Source organism: Pan troglodytes, chromosome 11, assembly GCF_028858775.2.
Source record: "Pan troglodytes isolate AG18354 chromosome 11, NHGRI_mPanTro3-v2.0_pri, whole genome shotgun sequence".
NCBI classification, from domain to species: Eukaryota; Metazoa; Chordata; class Mammalia; order Primates; family Hominidae; genus Pan; species Pan troglodytes.
The window spans coordinates 93,627,166-93,643,052 of record NC_072409.2 but is presented as its reverse complement, the minus strand read 5'-3'; positions in this window follow the sequence as shown (position 1 = coordinate 93,643,052).

The following is a 15,887-nucleotide window of genomic DNA, read 5'->3' as shown; positions in this document are numbered from 1 at the left end:
AAGGCTATTTAACTTTTAATTATAAATAATTTATCGTAAATGTTTAATGTCATCTTACCTGAAAAGCAAGGCCTTCCTCTTGCTCTCTTTCTCTTCATTGTGTGATGTTGAGAGAATATAAAAACAAAAACAATAATTTAAATTGTATTAAGTATTTTATTTTGAATCATGAATAGTGTAAAATTAAAATGTTTGTGACACAAAGATAATCTTTTTCTTTCTTAGGTTCTATTCATACAATAAATTATATTGCTATATTTGTTAATAACGAGCCTTTTCAGAAATGAGCCCCACAATGCATTTTTAATAGTATATTACATTCTGTTTGCTGAGATTTTATTTGACTTTTTATTATCGCTCTTAAGGTTTTTATATTAATCTATACTATCTTCATAAAGATTTATTATGTTTTACTCTTTGCCTATACAACAGACAAATTTAAGTAGTATTAGGACTATCTGATTTTGAAGCTTCTTAGAATTGTCTAGAAAAAGCTATCTAAGTCTGGTGGTTTGGTTTCTCCTTGGAAACTCTTCACAAATTTCTTTACTTCTATTAAAATGGTTATATAGTCAGCTCTCTGTATCTGCAGTTTCCATATGTGCATACTCAACCAACTGTGGAGAAAAGAGATTCAGGAAAAAACATAAAAAAGATGGAGTACTATGCAGCCTTAAAAAAGAAGAAAATCATGTCCTTTGCAGTAACACAGATGGAGCTCGAGGCCATTATCCTAAGTGAGCTAACACAAGAATAGAAAAGCAAATACTACATATTCTCATTTATAAGTGGGAGCTAAAGACTGAAAACACATGAACATAAAGATGGGACAAAAGACACTAGGGACCACTACATGAGGGAGGGAGTGATGGGGGCATGGTGTGAACAACCACCTGTGGGTAGGATACTTACTGCCTGGATGACAGATGGTTGGGCCCTCAAGCCTCCACATCACACAATTTACACATGTAACAAACCTACATGTGTACCTTTTAATGTATAATAAAATTTGAAATTATAAAAAAATTTAAAAAATAAAATCGAAAAATACAAATAATAAATATGATGTAACAACAATGTATATAGCACTTACATTGATTAGGTATTATAAGTAATCTAGAGATAATATAATGCATATGGGAGGGCCTGGGAGGCAGAGCAAGATGGTAGAATAGAAAACTCCATTAAGAAAACTCCACGCAAGGAAACCAATTTAACAACTAGCTACACAGAAAAAACACCTTCATAAGAACCAAAAATCAGATGAGCACTCATAGTACCTAGTTTTAATTTTATGTCACTGAAAGCAGCGTTGAAGAGATAGTAGTAGAAAAAAAAACAGAGAAGATAGAATAAGCAGAGACAGAAAAAATAACAGTCCTGAATGACTGGTGCCACCCCTCCCCCACACCCCTGCAGCAGCAGCTTAGCACAGAGAGCCTCTCTGGGCACTGGGGAAGGGAGACTGTGAGGCAATTATGAGGCATTAAACTCAATGCTGTTCTGTTAGAGAAGAAAGGAAAACCAGACCAAACTAAGCTGACACTCACACATGGAGGGTACATTTAAACCAGCCCTAGCCAGAGGAGAAATCGTCAGTCCCAGTGGTCTGAACTTGAGTTCCCACAAACATGGCTACTGAGGGCTACAGTGCTCTGTGTTTCTAAATAAACTTGAAAAGCAGACTAGGCCATGAAGAGTGTAATGCTTAGGAGAGTCTTAGTGCTAAACTGGGCCCAGAGACAGTAGAGTGTGGGGGAGCACACAACTACTGAGACACCAGCTGGGCAGCCAAGTGAGTACTGGCATCACCGTTCCCCTAACCCCAGGCTGCACAGTTTGTGGTTCCATAAGAGATGCCTTCCTTGTCCTTGACGAGAGGAAAGGGAAGAGTTGGGGGGACTTTATCTTGCAACTTGGACACCAGCTCAGCCACAGCAGAATAGGGCACCAGTCAGAGTCATGAGTCCACCATCCTAGACCCCAGCTCCCTGACAACATTTCTAGACACATCCTGAGCCAGAAGGGAACCTACTGCCTTGAAGGAAATTACCCAGTCTTGGCGACATGCATCATCACCAGCTAAGTGAAGAGCTCTCGAGCTTGAATAACAAGCAATGATATCCAGGTGCTATGTTGAAGGCCTTGGGTGAGTCTCTGAGACTTGCTGGCTTCTGGTACCAGCACGACCACAAGAGGTTAGAGCACCAAGCGGGATTTTGGGGTCACTGATTTCCAGAACTTGACTCTTGGTTGGCATTTCTGGACCTGCCCTGGGCAAGAGGGGAGCCCACTACCCTGAAAAATGAGTCTTAGGCCCAAGAAGCATCCACCGCAAGTTGACTTAGGAGAGCCTTGGGCCTTAAAGGAACCTCTGTGGTCATCTGGCAGTATTCCTCATAACCGAGGGTGGCAGCAGCTACAGAGTGAGGCTCCTCTGCCTGTGGAAAGGGGAGGGAAGAGTAGGAAGGACTGCATCTTGTGGTTTGAGTGCCATGTCAGCTGCAATACAATAGAATACCAGGTAGACTTCTAAGGTTTTTGACTATAGTCCTTGACTCCTGACGGTAACTGTGGACCCCCCAGGGACCTGGGGAACTGCATTGCCCTGAAGGGAAGGACACAGGCCTGGCTGGTTTTGCCATTGCCTGATCATAGAGCCCTGGGTCTTGAGGGAACATAGGCAGTAGTCCTTATTTTTTATGTTTTGTTATTTATTTATTTATTATTTTTTGAAACAGAGCCTTGCTCTGCCACCCAGGCTGAAATGTAGTGGCATGACCACAGCTCTTTGTAGTCCTGACCTCCCAGGCTAAATGAACCCTCCCACCTTAACCCTGCTAGTAGCTAGGACTGCAGGCATAAGCCACCATGCCCAGATAATTTTTTAATTGGCCACATTGCCCAGGCTGCTCTTAAACTCCTCACCTCGGCAATCCTCCTGCCTCAGTCACCAAAAGTGGTGGGATTAACAAACATGAGCCACCGCCCCTGGCCATTTTGTGATTTTCAATAGTATTTTTCCTTCACCTAAGTAGCTTAACAGGAGGTGGTTTTAGTTTCTAGGTAGAGGGGACTGTTTTGGTTTTTGATTTTGTCATTAATTTATAACTTTGTTGTATTGTGACGAAGATTACTACTTCTATTAATTATCTTTTTGAAATTCAGTGATTTTCTGAGATCTAATATATGGTAAATTTTTAGAAAGAATGTGTGTTGTCTATTTCTGGAATTCAGAGTTTAACATATATCCATTCATGTAGAATTATCTTGCTGATTAAGTTTTTAGGTTTTGTTTATACTCATTATTGTTTTGTTCTCTTCATTTGTCTTGGACAGGAAGGTGTGTTAAAGCCTTCATTATTAGTGGTTTCTGTCTGTTTTCTTCTTGCCTCCCTTGTAGTTCTGCCTTATAAAAGTTTTAACTTTACATTTGCTTTATAAATGTTAACAAGTTTTGTTGTCATTGTAAATTATAGCTTTTGGTATGAAAGTTACCATCATTTAATGATTTTTGGCCTGAATTGTACCTGATATGAAGATGATAATACCTGATTTTTATTTGTATTTTCCTGGAATGTGTATATGTTTACCAAACTTCCCTTATTTTTTAATCTTGCTGAATTATCTTGTTTTAGATTTATCTCTCACATGCAGCATAGAGTTGGGTTTTGCTTTATTTAACAATTTAAAAAGTTTTCTTTTTTAATAGATGATGTTAAACTGTTTACATTTATGGATATAAGCAATATGTTTAAATTAGATTCCATTATATTATGATATGCTATTATATACATGTGTATTTTTTCACCAATAGGTCTTTTCATTTGCTTTCTCTCTATTATTTTTAGCATTTTTTTGTTATTTAGTAAGTTTTAGTTTTTGTTGTATTTTATCTTCAGTCTCTTCGTTTATTAGATACGGTCTATTAAAATTCCTTACCATGAAAAATGATGATGTTAGTTTGTAACCTGTTCTTTCCACCCCACTTCCCAATTAGATCACGAATAATTAGGAGGGGATTGCCTGAAAAATAAGACAAATATAGAAAAGCAATACAAGGGCATTCTACCTTATATATGCAAGCTGCTGAACCCTAAAAGATATCATTTAGTGAATCACAAGGTTAATGTAATTGGAGTGTGTGGTGTGGTAGATCTGAGGAGTGGTGAGTGGTGAGGCTGGGGCAACTGCTATAACTATATGAAGCTTTGTGTGAAGAGGTTAAGAACTGAAGTTCTGGAATCTGCTAACTGGATTCAAATCTCATTCTCCTCAGCTTCCAAGCTTGGTGAACTCTGATAAATTTCTTAATCACTTTAAGCCACAGATTCAACGTTTATAATATGAGGATACAAATATTACTTATCTCAAAGTTAGGTTGGTAATAAATTAATTAATCCATATAAAACAATTATCATGGGGCTTCATCTATAACCAATATCAACATAGATTAGCAATGAATATTTTTGTTAGTATTAATCAGTAGCAATTACTACTGCCATGACTTTTCCTTCTGAGAGATAGAGAGGAAGAAGCTCAAATCCTATCTGAAAATCACTTTAGAAAAGTGTTGGATATGGAGAAGAATGTTCTAGGCAGAGGAATCACCATATACAAAGACAAAGAGGTGAGACCAAGTATAATATAATAGGAAAATAAAGTATACTTAGTTTGCAAGGTGTGTTTAGGAACAGTGAGAGATGAATTTGAAAAGGTAGGCAAGAGTCTTTTATAATTTTATAGGCTTAAGATTTTGTTCTAAAATTAATGGGAGCCACTGACGGATTTTAAACATAGGAGCATTGGTCATCACAACATATGTTTTGGAAGAATCACTTTGTCAATATTGTGAAAAATAGATTGGACATTCATGAGAGAAGAGGTAGGGAGAACAGTCAGGAAGATGTCACCATAGATAAAGATATTAGGAGAGGGGAAAGATAAGTTATATGTTTCAGAAGACAGACTTGACAGGACTGAATGACTGACAGGACTGAATGACTGATAAAATGTGGAGGTGAGGGAGAAGAGAAGTCCAGGATCTTTTCCCACTGGTACGAATGGTTGGATAGATGGTGCCCTTCCTAAAATTAGGAATGCGGGAAAAGTAGAAAGCCTGATTAGAAAAATATCTTGGCTTGGCTTTGTACATACTGAGGTTGAGGTGATTATGGAACACACAGGGTGAAAATGTATAATCAATAGCTGTCATTATGTGTAAAAATTCAGGAGGAAGATTGGAGGCAGAAATAAAGATTTGGTCTTTTTGTCATCAAAAATCTTTTCATTGGAAAATTCCTATACCAATGTTAGTTATTGTTGCCATCACCACAGCAGTCGTTATTTTGAAGACAAATATTACATTGTAGAGTTATTCTTCCTTATATTTAATTTGAAAATATTTACTTTCTAAAATGCATAAGCTTGGGGTAGAATGATAATTTTCAGGCTCTGTGAAGCTTCATGTGTGAGCAAAGAAGGAAATGCTGTCAAAAGGGAAAGAAATATTTTTCCTAATCCAAAATGACTTCATTTGCAGCAGTTCCAGAGAATTTTATTTTAACTTTCATTCACAAATGCTTTAACAAGGTTAAACTGAAGCAATGAAGACAGCTTTATTAATTCGAATCTTTCAATACTGTCACGCTTTCTTTGCTAGGAAGTCAGGAGCTTATGTTTTAAAAAATTCATTAAAATGCCAGTGTGCATCAGTCAGAGAAATCATTTTAAAAACATTTTAATCTTAAATGTAGGGTGAAAAAAACCTTCACACTCATTTATTTTTGTGCCAAGAAATAAAAGCTCAATTGAGCAATGGCATGAGTTAGAGTCCGGATTGTACAGAGTGGCTGAAGAGCTACTCACTGATTCAATTCAATGCATAATTTTTCATCACCACTCAAAATTGCAGAGCCAAGCCTAAGTTAAAAAAATACATAAGAGAAAAGCAGCCTTTGCTGATTGTTTGCCAATTTGTCCTTTACAGGATAAAGGCATATTAAAAACGCAATTTTTACAAGATTTTTAACAGGTCTGAAATTCTCATTCTTATTTAGCCTAAGGCGATAATTCTTACATTTTTTTTGGTGTGTGTCTTAGAGCATTTTGAGAGCCTGATGACAGAAGTGGATTCTCTTCTGAGAAAAATGCTCGTATTTACAATATTTTTCACACTATTTTGGGGCATTCTTGACATATCATTTTCCCTGAAGTCCAGAGATTTCAGATAATAAACTGCTGGTTGAGATATTGAATCCTCTGAGATAGTCGTTTGAAGGACAATTCAACTTTTAATCTTGACCTTGAGCCTTGACATTAACACAAAACTGTATTACACCTTTGTTTGAAAGAGATCTGAATCTCAAGGGATGGTATGAGCTATACATTAGCTTTTCTACTGGAATATATCCACTCTTTATATGTACTTACTTGGCCTAGTCACTCAGAAAAAGGAAACAATCTTTTTATTACAAATTTGTTTGAAAAAACCTAATTAATGAAATAAAATCAGACTATCTAGGAAGTTGGACATTGGAACTAGAATGATGTTTAAGAAACATGGTCAACCCCTACCTCTCACTACAGACAAAACTAATTCAAGATGGATTAAAGATTTAAAAGTAGGGCCTCAAACTATAAAAATTCTAGAAGAAAACCTAGGAAATACTTTTCTGGGCATTAGCCTAGGCAAAGAATTTATGACTAAGTCCTCAAAAGCAAACACAACAGAAACAAAAATTGACAATTAAAACCTAATTAAACTAATGAGCTTCTGTACAAAAAATGAAACTATTCACAGAGTAAACAGACAACCTACAGATTTGGAGAAAATATCTGCAATCTGTGCATCTGACAAAGGACTATTATCCAAAATCTATAAGGAACTTAGAAAATCAACAAGAAAAAAACAAGCAGCCCCATTAAGAAGTAGGCAAAGAACATGAACAAATGCTTCTCAAAAGACACACAAGCTACCAGTAAACATGAAAAAATGCTCATTGTCACTAATCATTAGAGAAATGGAAAATCAAAACCACAATGAGATACCACCTCACACGCATCATAATGGCTATTATTAAATAAAGTAAAAAAATAACAGATGTTGGCAAGGTTGCAAGTAAATGAGAATGCTTACGCACACTCTTGGTGAGAATGTAAATTAGTTCAGCCACTGTGGAAAGCAGTTTGGAGATTTCTTCAAGAACTAAAAATAGAACTACCATTTGACTCAGCAATCCCATTACTGGGTATATACCCAAAGGAAAATAAATCATTGTATCAAAAGACACTTGCTCTCTCATCTTTATTATAGCACTTTCACAGTAGCAAAGGCAGGGAATCAACCTAGGTACCCATCAACAGTGAACTGGATAAAGAATATGTGGTACATAGACACTATGGAATTGATATAGCCATAAAATAACAAAATTATGTCTTTTGCTGCAACATGGATGCAGCTGGAGGCCATAATCCTAAGTGATTTGATGCAGAGACAGAAAACCAAATATCACTTGTTCTCACTTATAAGTAGGACTAAACATTGGGTACATGGACATAAAGATGGGAACAGTAGACACTAGGAACTTCAGAAGGGGAAAGTGGGGTGGGGAAAGTGTTGAAAAACTATCTACTGAGTATTATGTTCACCATTTGGGTAACAGGTTCAATTAAAGCCCAAACTTCAGCATTACACAATTTACCCATGTAACAAACCTGCACATGTCCCTCCTGAATTTAAAATTTTAAAAATTTTAAAAAAATTTAAAAGAAGCATAAGGCCATGGAATATATGTAAATCACCATTATCCAGAGAGTCCTTCTAGCTCTTGGAAGGATGGATGATCAACATCTTAACCCTATACCTGAAGAGCAACAGGTGGAAAGGGTTAGGGAAGGAAGCACTGTGTTTGGTCTCTGACATATATTTTCTGTTTCTAAATGCATGTTGTATTAGTTCGTTTTCACACTGTTATAAAGAAATACCCAAGACTGAGGAATTCATAAAGAAAAAAGGTGTAATTGACTCACAGATCTGCATGGCTGGGGAGCCCACTGGAAACTTACAATCATGGCAGAAGGGGAAGCAGGCACGAGAGAGAGCACGTGAAAAGTCCAAGAAAAACTGTCATTTATAAAACCATCAGATCTTGAGAGGACTCCCTAACTATCACGAATAAGCATGGGGGAAACTGTCTCCATGATCCAGTCACCTCCTACCAGGCCTCTCCCTCAACACCTGGGGATTACCACTCAAGTTGATATTTGGGTAAGGGCACAAAGCTAACCATATCACATGTCCTTAATTTTTCCCTTAATTTGGAAATTTAGTTTCCACTTTTTGCCTCAAAATAGACTTTTTTTTATTATCCAGACATTTAATTATTGATTTGATTTTTACAATTTAACACATTTGTGTTTTTCATCAGACATAGCACCACCTGAGGTTGGTTCAGCAGAATTGAGAGTGAGTACATTTCTAAAATGAGTTCTGTGTCTAAAAACTATTTTAAAGTAAATATATGTGTTCTTAAAAGGAAATACCCAGAGTGGCTGCCAGTTTACCTCCTCATATTTGTATAACGTTTTAATTCATGAAAGGTTTTCATATTAATGACCTGCAGTTTGAATAAAAGGCAAACATTGCTATGCCAAACTCACAGGTGAGGAAACTGAGGCTAAAAGAATTGCAACATACTGTTGATAAATGACAGAGCTGAGATTCCACCTCAGGTCTCCCAATCTTTATGTGATGCATAAGTTTCCAAATGTATTTTAGAAGTCCATTTTATTCCTTTATACTTATGTAGGTAAATTGAATAATTACTTGAAGCATACAACTATTTAACAACAATATATATCATCATGATTTAATATTGCCAAAGGTCTATTCCTGGCCTTATTTCAGTCCTACTACCTATCTCTGCTATGGATTCTAAACCAGGATTAGTCTGAATTATGCCTGAGAACCAGTTTGCTCTCATGAGAAAAGTAGTTGTTTTATTTTTTTAAATAAAGTTCATATAAATTAGTGCTTCTGTTTGATGTCACTTTTCAGAACAATTCATGTATGAGAGGTCATTTCACATTAGCCTTGAAAAAGAATTACCTAATTTTCCATAAACTAGTTGCATAAAGGGTTATAGTTATAATAAAAACCCATTGCCAGGAATGCCACAGTGAATGTCTCTACTTTGCACATGATGTCATTTCTATGTTCCTAGTGCCTAGCAGAGAGCATGGCACTGAAATGCTGGTTTAATTGAATTATTTCACAATGTCACAACATAGGCCTTGTGGAAGTAGAGTTTGAATAAAGAAACAATTTCCTAAAGTTTCAAAACTTTACAGAACGCTTAACCTTCATAAAGGAGAAAAGTCCTAAACTGGAAGAGTTTTAAAACTATAAAACTCGAAAACATACTTAATTCTAATATCACACATAAAACACGATTAGGAAATAGTGAAGGAAAGCTCACCAAACACTTAAATCTGCTACACATTCAACTCGATTTCTCATTGAATGTGAAAACTGAAGTTTCTCTTTTCTCATTTTTTACATCTTTGCTTCTAAATGCTGACTGATTACTTTTAGATGAAATATATTTTCATTGCTGTATGTTAAAACACACACATGCACGCGCACGCGCGCACACACACACACACACACACCCCGCAATGCTGACAGCAGAAAATTCATGCTTCCATGGTTTTAACAGCTCAACCAGCACCTTCCTTTCAATTTTATGTAGGATAGTGCTACACCCTTCTTCTATATCATTAAGCACTAATTGCCCAATTACAGAGCTTTGGGACACTGCTAAAATTGTGCCTGAAGCTTTTAAGCAAATTCAGCTTTAAAGCAAATGATCCCAGTAGTCAAAATTATTTACTAAACACAGCACAGTTTCTTCTAGATAGATTATTTAAGGCCTATTGCGCTTGCTAGATCCTTATAGTACAAAATACTTGGGTATTTAGTGAGACTGTTGCCTCTTTTCATAAAGCCTTTTTATATTCAGCACCAAAATGTAAAAGGAGTATTATGTATTTGGGTAGAGGGGACTCATGCAAATATTCTTAACCTGAAAAACAGTTTTCTTTTTCTTAGGCTATTTTGAAGAAGGGATAAAGAGTTGTTCTGCATCAGAGCATTATTTGTAAATATAGAGTTAAAAGGTTTATTTAAAAAAACCTCTCTTTTTGTTCAAATATATATAGCCATGTAAACTCTAAGGGATTTGAATGTGTTCTAACTTATTCCATTATTTGGGCATACCCCTTTTTAAATTTCTGTTTGGGATATTTTGTCAATCCTTTGCGTTACTGACAACAAATAATAACCATTGTGGACTGTGTTAGGCATTTTCTCCATTTTCTCACATAGTTCTCATTAGTCTTCTCGACAGCTCTCAGCTATTCCCAACTTCCTTTTACAGAAGAGGAAATTGAGGCTTTCGGTGGGTAAATAACCCACCTAGGATCACATTGCTGATAAGTGGCAGGAGAATATTAAGTATAGCTTAAAAAACTGAAAACCATGGTACAAATTATAATATTTCCAGAAGATAGAAACAAAAAAATAAAGCACCAAATACTAAAACACAGATCTTAACAATACACTGAAAAAAACTGAATATAATATATTTTAAAATTTGGAACATGTTTTTAATAAAATACTTTTTTAAAGCCCATAACGAATTCTTTTAAAAGTCTCTAATTTATCCTTCATAATAATCTGGGTTTTCAGATATCAGGTCTGCTTAAGGTGGGGTCCATCTTCACCATTTGGAACTATATCCATATAACACTTGAAAAGTGAGCCATCCTTTACTGTATATAATTCATACATTTCACCACTCTCTGTCTTTATAGTTAATGAAGATTATGGTTGTCTTTATTGTATTGATAACTTATAATGGTATTTACATCAAACCAAGTTGACCTCTACGTTAGGTCATTCTCATATGGCTATGGAGAAATTTATAAGAAAAGAGGTTTTAATTGACTCATGGTTCTGCAGGCTGTACAGGAAGCATAGCAGCATCTGTTCTGGGGAGGTCTCAGGAGTCTTCCAATTATGGTGGACGGTAAAAGGGGAGCAGAGCACATAACATGGCAGAAGCAGGAGCAAGAGAGGGAGAAAGTGGAGATGGGAGGTGCTACACACTGTTAAATGACCAGACCTTGTGAGAACTCAGTATCACAAAGACAGCACCCAGCCAAGAAGGATTCGCCACCATTATTCAAATGCCTTCCACCCGGCCCCACCTCCAGCACTGGGGGTTACCATACAACATGAGATGTGGAAGCGGGGGCATAATATCCAAACTATATTAATCTGTAATGTCCTTTTATGCCTTCCTCTGATCTTTTAGAACCTGTAGCCAAACTGTACTTATAATTATGCAGTTCAAATGCAACATAGAAATACTATTGACTTTTATCATTAACAGTTTTTCCTTTGGGGAAATTTTTTTAAAGCCTATAATTTTTTTTTTTTTTTAGTTTAGAGAAAATCCAAAAGGAGGTGTTTAGTCAGAAGAATCAGCCAACCAATCGAAGAAACAACAAAACAGATTCTTAGAAAGAAAACAAAACAAACAAACAACAACAACAAAAAACTTACTTCAGTGTAGTTTCAGACTTGCCTTACACAGAGTAGGCAAACAAAAAATATTTGTTAAACTGAATTATATGGGCTATTTCTTGTGTCAAGAACATTTCTTTGCAGTAATCTTTGACATTTTTGCAAGTTGAACTCTCTGGAAAACAGACTCAGATAGGAAGCAAAGTACAGGAGATTTAGTAGGATGTCTTCTAGGGCTGGGCAGAGGGAGAAGCTGGTTGGCAACACAGTGTCACCCAAAGTTTTAGCCAACAACATGAGGGGCTCTGAGGCTGAGTTGGCCCTTCCGGTTTGTGTCCTGTTACGATGAGAGGCCTCAGGTCTTTGTAATCTGTCATTGATTAGTCACCGAATATTGGCTGCTCCCTTCCCTCCCTGGGAAGGTGGCCTGACCATGGACAAGGCAACTTTCTCCAGCTGATGGCAAATTCTGATAGGGCTGACCACAGAGATAGCATTACTTCCAGCAGCTGGTGGAATAAGTCTTGGTATCCTGACGTGGGATCTGAGAGAAGTAGCACTGTATTCATATCCACTACAAACACTGTGGCCGGTGAGTGAAATGAAACAAAAATAACAAGGAATATTTTCACTGTGCTGTTCCATTCCAACACTCCATCTTTCAAACTCGAATTCTGTTAAATGACAGACATTTGTGTGTGTGTGTGTGTGTGTGTGTGTGTTTCTTTCATTACTCTCAACTCACAGGTAGGCTTGTGAGGTCTGACTTGGCTCATTATTCTGACAATTTCCTATTCATTATCTCACATAGCAGGGAGCCTCTTTGGACCATCAAGCTTATAAATTGACAATTGCACATTAATCCGTGGAATATAATTGCTAGTTGCTGCCTCTAGGCTTGGGGCACACTGTAGATGCCAGGATATACACAATTACCCCCAAGGTTTGCTTAGGAGCCTTTGCCCATCCAACAAGAAAATGAGCATTGCAATAATTGAGAAAATGAGCACCTTGGGTCTTTCTCTTGCTGGCAATGGTTAGAAACTCTTATCATTGAATTGCCCTGCTTTGTTTCTTGTTTTCTCTCATAAATATTGCTAGGAAATAAGCTATTTGGTACACAAAGAGTTTTAGCTTGTTTGGGTTGAGGAAGGTGAACTACAAGATGAAGAAGTGTTAAGTCCTAATGCCTTACAGACTCAGCACTCAGACTTTTTTATTAAAGTTTTTTCACTAGATGGACCGGGGAGGTGGAGAGGGGCAAAATTTTACCTGGGAGTTGTGGAAATCACATAAAAGTGTATACATAATTTTGGATACACATACATTCGTACATTTTTCTTTCTTTTCTTTTCTTTTTCCAGAGGAAATTGTCCACAGCTATCATTAGATGCTCAAAGTGATCTATGACAACAAAAGTTTAGGAATTATTATATTAAAACGAAAAAGACTCATTTATTTTCCGATTTTAAGCTATCATCTTTCTATGCCTAAACATGTATTTGGACACTCCACAAGCACCTTATTCCACTTTAAACGACTAATTCATCACAAGTGAACTCTATCACTATTTTCTCTATTTCCGTAAGTCATATCACATTCATTTAAATTGTTCAGTTCAGAAATGGAAGCATTAGTCCCTTCTCATCTTCTTTGTTTTCCACATCTGAGATCCATGTGATGACATGGCTGAAAGACAAAGTATCTTCCATTTTATAAATCTTACTTACCTTGGTGTTCTTTTGGTATATCACTGCTCAGAATGTTTTATGAAGCCCCATTCAATGATAAAGTGGTTTTGGGACATGATAATTATAAAGGAAGAGTAGTAGAAAATTTTTCTTTAGAAGGATACCTAATCCTGGGAAGTCCAAGGATAGAAGGAAAGAGCCAGTGAGACCTGGTTTATGAGATGATGCTTAGATAACTTTTTTTTTTTTTTTTTGGTGAATGGATTAGATGGCCTTTCACAGACCAGTCTAAATTTTGCTGTGTTAGCTGTAGCATGGCGATTATGAAGGGGAAGGTATATGTGTTGGAATCAACCACAGGTAGGCTGGGTTTGGGAGGCCAATAATCTTTGAAGTGATTATGTGAACTCTGCTCAGTAGCAATGCTTTATATTTAGTTGGACAAAAGGGCCCATTCAAATTCACAAGTTTTGGAAAACACAAATGCCAGGTGAGCAAAGAAAAGAACATGAATGCACAGGTTCTTGTTCCTAGTAAAGTTAGGTAGAATTTCCCAGTGTCTTATGAAATTTGCTACATATTCCTGAGCAGGAAATTGTTCTGCTAAGTCCTCTTTTTCTGTTTCCCATATATCCTTACAATAGATTTATCCTTATAGGCAATTTGCGTATCTCTTCTTTAGAACTCACAAGAGTCTGGCCTGCTGGACTAGTAAAACTTCTCTAGCTAAAAGGGAACATTTCCCTGCCAGTGATCTCATAGGTGTTTACTGATGCCTGAAATTCCAGCAACAATATACAAAGCCTTTTATTCAACAAGGAAAGATGCAGAATAGGGAAGGAAAAGAAGGAAGTCACCTAATGTTTGCTGTGCATCCATCATGGCTCTGGCACTATGCTAAGCCCCATGTTCAGATGACTTATTTGTGCACTTGATTCTACTTTCCAAGGTAGTTATACTTATCCCAGAAGAAAAAACTAATGCCCAGTGAGTTTACGCAACTTGCCCAAAGTCAGTCACTTTTTTCCTTAGGGGATTTTGTTATCACTGTGACAGCGGCACTGTGACCCAGGATGATTCACTTAAATGTTTGGTACTTAGGGAAGCCCTTTACCTCTATCCTTTTGTTTAGATTTGGACCAGGAGGGAAGAGAGTAAAACTAGCTACGAAGGAGAAAGAAAGTTTGATGTAGGACTTGTTATTTAATAATTTCTTTAGCTCCAAGTCAACTCTCTTATGCTCCATTGTTTGATACTGCTGCGGGGCCCCGCAAACTGTATTTTCTAGCCTCCTTTGTCTAGGTGGTTTTTTTAGTAGAACCAGCCAATAGGGGGTACCGTAGAGAGACAGGAAAGTGGGTGCAGGGGAGGAGGCACTTTATCTTTTTGCCTGTTCCTACACTGTGGGACCAGAAACAGTGTCAGCCCTAGCAGCAGTTGTTGGCTGCAACATCTGAGGATTTCCAATACTTTAAGAACCAGTGTCTTCATATTCCCTCATAGGAATCACCTGCAGGGAATGGTGTGCTGCCTCCTCAGAAGCCTGCAAACCAACTCCATGGGGCTCCCGGTCCAAGCTCCTAAGTTGTTGTAGCCCCACTTCTTCCCTTTCTTCTAGCCTTAGAGTGGCAGCAGCTTCCTCCATGGGCTACCTCAGTGTTCCCTTTTTTGTTCTTTCAGTTGTACAATGCCCTTTGCACCCAATTCCTTGTATGAAAACCTCTGTTTTTGAAATGTTATGATGGTTTTTGTTTTCCTGACCAGAAATTGATGGTGTGTGTTTGTATGGCTAACATGGAGAGTAGATAGACAATTGGGAGTACCAAAGGCTTGAGAAAAATAAGTCTTTAATTTGGCCCAGCAAACTTCTAGCTGCATCAATGGATTGTTAGAAGAGGAGTTGTCTTGACTGAGAGGCCTTTGGAAGAAAATGTCTGAATTTCATGTCATCCACAGTAAGAACGTTTCTTAATGCATGAAGGCATGAGATCTAGAAAGAGGCTCTGAATATTATGTCTCTTTAAAGTAAATGCAAAAAGTCACACACAGTGTCTTAGTCCATTTATGCAGGTATGACAAAATACCTTAGACTGGGTAATTTATAAAGCAGAGAAAGTTATTTTTTCCCAGTTCTGGAGCCTGGGACGTCCAAGATCAAGCCACCAGCATCATGTCTGGTGAGGGCTGCTCTCTGCTTCTAGGATGGCACCTTGATGCTGCATCCTCTGGAGGGGGAGAGCACTGTATCATCACATGGCAGAAGGGATGGAAGGGCAAAAAGGGGTGAATTTCCTCCATCAAGCCCTTTTATAAGGGTACCTAATCTCATTCATGAGGGCATAGCCCTCATGACTCAATCACCCCTAAAGGTCACACCTCTAAATAATGTTGCATTGGAAATTAAGTTTCAACCTGAATTTTAAAGGAGTCAAAAACATTTAAATCATGGCACACAGGAACCAGATTTCCATATTATAGCATATTTTTACTATCTCAGGTGGTAAAAGAGAATTACTTGCAATTTAATCCCTTTCACTAGAGACGCAAGAGCAATCTTCCCTTATGTGTCCAATATCTTTTTCACCTTCCTAGAGTTTGGGATGAGA